A 6,000-nucleotide genomic window follows, 5' to 3' on the forward strand; every position below is an offset into this window, starting at 1 on the left:
AGCTTGCCTTTCTTTCCAAATCGCATCACACCCTTCCAGGGCGATACTTTAAGCAATACTTTATCACCTACATCGAAGTGAAAATCCTTGCGCTTAGGATCCGCATAACTTTTCTGCCTATCCCTGGCAGCTTTCAAACGATCGCGAATCTGAACGATCTTGTCTGTCGTCTCAAAGACGATATCTGGTCCTGACAACTGGACATCTCCAACTTCTGCCCAACAAATGGGCGATCTACACTTTCTACCGTATAGGGCCTCAAAAGGCGCAGCCTTTATGCTGGAATGGTAGCTATTGTTGTAGGAGAATTCAATCAGTGGTAGGTTCTTATCCCAACTACCACCCAAGTCGATCGCACATGCACGAAGCATGTCTTCCAAAGTTTGAATAGTACGTTCACTCTGACCATCAATCTGAGGATGATAAGCCGTACTAAAATTCAAACGAGTGCCCAACGATTGTTGGAAACTCTTCCAAAAATGCGACGTATATCTAGTATCTCTATCGGAGATAATAGATATAGGTATACCATGTAACGCTACAATCTTATCGACGTATAATTGGGCTAACATATCTGAGCTATACGTCTCCTTGATGGGTAGAAAATGAGCTGACTTAGTCAGTCTATCTACTATGACCCATATGGTATCATTTCCCTTTTTCGTCTTCGGCAACTTGGTGATGAAATCCATTGTCACCATTTCCCATTTCCACTTGGGAATTTCAGGTTGCTGAAGCAAACCTGACGGCTTCTGATGCTCAGCCTTGACTTGCGCACAAGTCAAACATTTAGCTACATGCTCAGCTACTGACTTTTTCAAACCAATCCACCAGTAGTTTGCTTTCAAATCCTGGTACATCTTATCAGCTCCAGGATGAACGGAATATTTAGAGCTGTGGGCTTCCTGGAGGATAACATCCCGAAGTCCTCCATAGACTGGAACCCATATTCGTCCGTTTAGTCGTAGCATTCCATCTTTGTCGTAGGATAACTGCTCCTCAGTTACTCCTAACTTTTCTGCAGGATAGTTAGCTTCCAGCACAGCTTCCTTCTGTGCAGCTAACACCCTTTCATTCAAATTATTTCTTATTTCAATGCGCTTGGCATTGATTCTGATTGGTTTCACCCTTTCCTTTCTGCTTAAGGCGTCGGCAACTACATTTGCCTTGCCTGGATGGTATCTTATCTCGCAGTCATAATCATTTAGAGTTTCCATCCATCGCCTTTGTCGCATGTTCAATTCCTTCTGATTGAACAAGTGTTGAAGACTCTTGTGATCCGAATAAATTATACACTTGGTTCCATACAAGTAATGTCTCCATAGCTTCAAAGCAAACACAACCGCACCCAATTCCAAATCGTGGGTGGTGTAATTCTTCTCGTGCACCTTTAGCTGGCGAGAAGCGTAGGCAATGACTTTGCCTTTCTGCATGAGTACGCAACCCATGCCAGTATGTGATGCGTCACAATACACCACAAATTCCTCTATTCCATCAGGCAATGTCAACACTGGCGCATTGCTCAGCTTCTTCTTCAGAATATCGAAGGATTCCTGCTGCTTAGGGCCCCAATCGAACTTAATCTTCTTGCGAGTCAACGAAGTTAGGGGCGCAACAATTCTTGAAAAGTTCTCGATAAATCGCCTATAATATCCTGCCAATCCGAGGAAACTGCGAATCTCGGTAGGAGTCTTCGGCTCCTGCCAGTTCATGACTGCTTCTACTTTAGCGGGATCTACTTGGATACCACGCTCACTTACTACATGTCCAAGGAACTGGACTTCTCGAAGCCAAAATTCACACTTCGAAAATTTGGCATAAAGTTTCTCCTGATGCAGAAGTTTGAGAATACAACGAAGGTGTTTCTCATGGTCAGCTTGGCTCTTCGAGTAGATAAGGATGTCGTCAATAAAGACGATAACGAATTTATCTAGATAGGGCTTGCAGACACGATTCATGAGATCCATGAATGCGGCTGGTGCATTGGTGAGCCCAAACGGCATCACTAGGAACTCGTAATGTCCGTAACGAGTCCTAAACGCTGTCTTGTGCACATCTTCATCTTTGACCTTCAACTGATGATAACCTGACCTCAGGTCAATCTTGGAGAAGTAACTTGCTCCTTGCAACTGATCGAACAGATCGTCGATCCTGGGTAACGGATACCTATTCTTGATAGTGACTTTGTTAAGCTCACGGTAATCGATGCACAGACGCATCGATCCATCCTTCTTTTTAACGAACAAGATTGGTGCTCCCCAAGGAGACGAGCTAGGTCTAATAAAACCTTTAACTAACAAATCATCCAACTGCGTCCTCAACTCCTTCATCTCCGTTGGTGCCAATCTGTATGGTGCTCTTGCTACTGGCGCTGCACCTGGGATGATGTCTATCCGAAACTCCACTTGCCTATCCGGTGGCAAACCGGGGAGTTCTTCAGGAAATACTTCAGGGTATTCTGAGATAACAGGGATATCTTCAATCTTAGGCTTCGGCTCATCAATGGTAACTTGTGCCATATAAATGACACATCCTTTCTGCATGCATCTGGATGCCTTGAGCATGGACACTTGCTCAGGCAATCCATGCTGGGTATCTCCTTGAATAGTAAGTGACTCACCAGACGGAGTCTTAACTATTACTTGCTTTCTATTGCACAGAATCTGGGCTTGGTTACTCGACAACCAATCCATGCCTATCACTATATCAAATCCAGCTAGCTTAAAGGGAAGCAAGGATAACGGGAAGGAATGATTCCTAATGGATATAACACATCCATCTAGAACAGTCGAGGCGGTTTCTATGGTTCCGTCGGCTAATTCCACCTCATATTTCACGCTTAAGGTTTTAACAGGAAGGTTCAACAATTTACAAAACTTATCATCTATAAACGACTTATCAGCTCCTGAATCAAACAAGACTCTAGCAAAAACATCATTTACAAGAAACGTACCTGTAATGACGTTGTCGTCAAGAACTGCCTCCTTGGCGTCCATTCTGAAGACTCTCGCATTAGTCTTCTTCCCATCGTCAGCTTTCTTTGCATTCTTTGGGCAATTTGGCCGGATATGCCCTTTTTCGTTGCAACCAAAACAAGTTGCATCCTTCAGCTTCTTGCAATCTAAGGCTTTATGATCCGTGGACTTGCAGATTCCACATCGCCTTTCTTGAGACTGGGATTTCGCTTCCAAACGACATTTCCCAAAATGGTGTCTCTTGCAGTTCTTGCATCTGGGTTTTTCACCCGACTGATCTCCTTTCTTGAACCCCGACCCTTTCTTATGGTCGTTGTTCCCTCTGTGTCGTTTCTCAGATCTTCGTGAGGTGTCATCCTCACGTTTCCTTTTGTTTTCATCTGAGCTCTTCATAGCTCTCAGTCTGACTACATCTTGAGTGAGGGAGAGGGATAGATCAGCTACAGATCTAAATGTCGTAGGCCTTGAAGCCTTGACGCTTGCCTTTATCTCCGGTGCCAGACCCCCAATAAATCGAGCAATCCTTCGCGGCTCCGGGGTCACTAGATAAGGCACTAACCGAGACAAGGTGTTGAACGTAGTAAGATACGCTTGACAATCGAGGTTCTTCATAACTAGGGATACAAAATCCGATTCAATCCTTTCGACCTCATGCTGCGGGCAGAAATTCTCCTTGATCAGGGCCACAAACTGTTCCCATGACAAACCGTACAGTGTGGCCTTACCGGCAGCTTGTAGGAGTGACTTCCACCATGCTAACGCATCTCCCTTGAACGACTGGGACACGTACTTCACGACGTCCCTATCAGCACACCCGCTGATATCAACCACAGTATCTATCTCATCAATCCACGTCATGCAATCTACTGCTCCTTTTTCCCTAGTAAAATCTCTAGGTTTGCAAGATACGAAATATTTGTACGTACAGGACTTGCTGTGCGTATCATGCTTCAGCTTGCCTTCTTGCTTAGGAATACTGCTGTGGTTGGAGGAGTGATTATCCTCCTCATTCTTCTTCGGCTCACTCTTTTTAGAAGGTGGCTTACTATGAGCCTCAGAATGAGTCTTGGGCTTTATGTGCGACACTGTTCGGGTCCTACTCCGAGTACCGCTAGATTCTCTGAATTGCCTATCCATAGCTTTGGCAACAGCGTTATCTATCAGTGCTTGCAATTCCTCACCAGTGACGTGAATCCTGGTATTATCTGGGTGTTCTCCAGAATGACTGTTGGTCTCCTCCGATTTGGCCATTGTAGCTTTAAGCTACATAAAAGGACAAGGTCTTATTTAGAAACCTAACAGTATTATCGTTCTTAAACGATTTATTAACCATGGTATTAAGAACCATAATAGTTAATTTATTTAAATTTCATTCAGCACTTTTAATAGCAACTATATTATGGAATGAAATATATATATTGGCACAATAGGCCTAGTCACTTCGGACAACTTACTAAATTATAAATTTAGATTTTTATAGGATTAGCATCGTATAATTAAACAAGTAACCCTTTACTAGGCAGGGAGTCATAAATCACAACTGCCACTATATGACATAGTCATAACCCGTAGGTATCAAGTCATAAACAGACTTGTGTACAGATATAATCTGTAGATAATTTTATTAAAAAAAGGGTGGCTTGTGTGATTCCACAGATCACGTTTAGCCAGGAATGTTAACATGTTTACAAATGTTAACAGAGATTTGAATCTTTTCAACCAGGTTTTACCATATTAGCTAGGCCTGTTAATAAGGCATTCAAGCTAGGTTCTACCTTACTAAGATTCTTATTAAAATGGCAAATCAAATAAAAATTGATATTTTCCATTTATTTTAGTTATTATATTCATGCACATAGATAAAATGAGAAATTCAAATTAACTATTTCAAATTTCAAATAAAGCACTAGTACATCTTTGCCCTAAACGGGACTTTAATTCAAATAACATGAATAACATGCCCGCGCAGGGGCTAAACAACTAACAACAACAACAAATAAAATAAAACAAACCCACGCAGGGGTTAACAGAATAACATACCCACGCAGGGGTAGAATAAGAGAATAGATGTCCACGCAGGGACATGAGTAAAAGAGCTAACAACAAAGGATTCAACGATCCTTCTTACTCTTACCCTTGAGCAAATCAAACATCTTCTTGAACATGCCATCGTTGCCTCGGCGATCAGCTCGCATCTCATGTTGCAAATCACGTCGTACATTGTTTATTCCTTGCAGGATTTCCTGAACCTGCGGCGGCGACATCATAGGTGCCGGCGGTGGTGGCCGGTACTGCTGTGGCTGCGATGGCTGCTGGTAGCCCTGCGGTGGGAAACCAAAAGCTGATGGTCCCGTAGCCCAGGGACCTCCAAATGTACTCTCCTGGTTGAGAGGGTTGTAGCCTGAGGCTAACCAATAGGGATCTCCCGTATAATCATAACCGGGAGGGAAAGTCGGCTCAAACGGGTTGAACTGCGCTGCGCTGGCGTAAGCCGGAATCGGCTCTCCGAAGTTCTGCGGCGGCAGAGGCGGAATCGGCGCAGAAGTGACCTCCGAAACGGGATGCGGAGACTCCCCCATCTCGGACTCCTCATGAAGAGGTGAGTAGCGGCTGCTACCAATGTGTGGAGGGGTACCAATGCGAATCCCTCCTCGCGTAGACATACGCGCATTCCTCCGTGGCCTCTGAGGCGGAGGAGGCAAAACTGGTGGTGGCGGTGGCGACGGAGTGATCACGTCGCGCCAGAGGGCCTCAGATAGGTCCTGCTGCAAGGGCGGCTGCTGAAGCTGCTGCTGCTGAGAGTGGTGCTGCGAGTGCACCGGCGAACCATGGCGAGACTGGAGCATCAGAGAGTTGTGGTGGCTGGGGGTGTAATACCAATCGTGCTGCCTGAACTTCTCCTCAAAGCTATCAACACCATTGTAGGGTGATCCCCTAAATGGTGACTCATCCGATATCTCGATGGGATGGTTGGGCGTACCTGACGGTGGCAGTGAAGGGTCCGTGTCCTCGTCAACTTCCATCT

Source organism: Helianthus annuus, chromosome 16 (assembly GCF_002127325.2).
Source record: "Helianthus annuus cultivar XRQ/B chromosome 16, HanXRQr2.0-SUNRISE, whole genome shotgun sequence".
Classification (NCBI taxonomy): domain Eukaryota; kingdom Viridiplantae; phylum Streptophyta; class Magnoliopsida; order Asterales; family Asteraceae; genus Helianthus; species Helianthus annuus.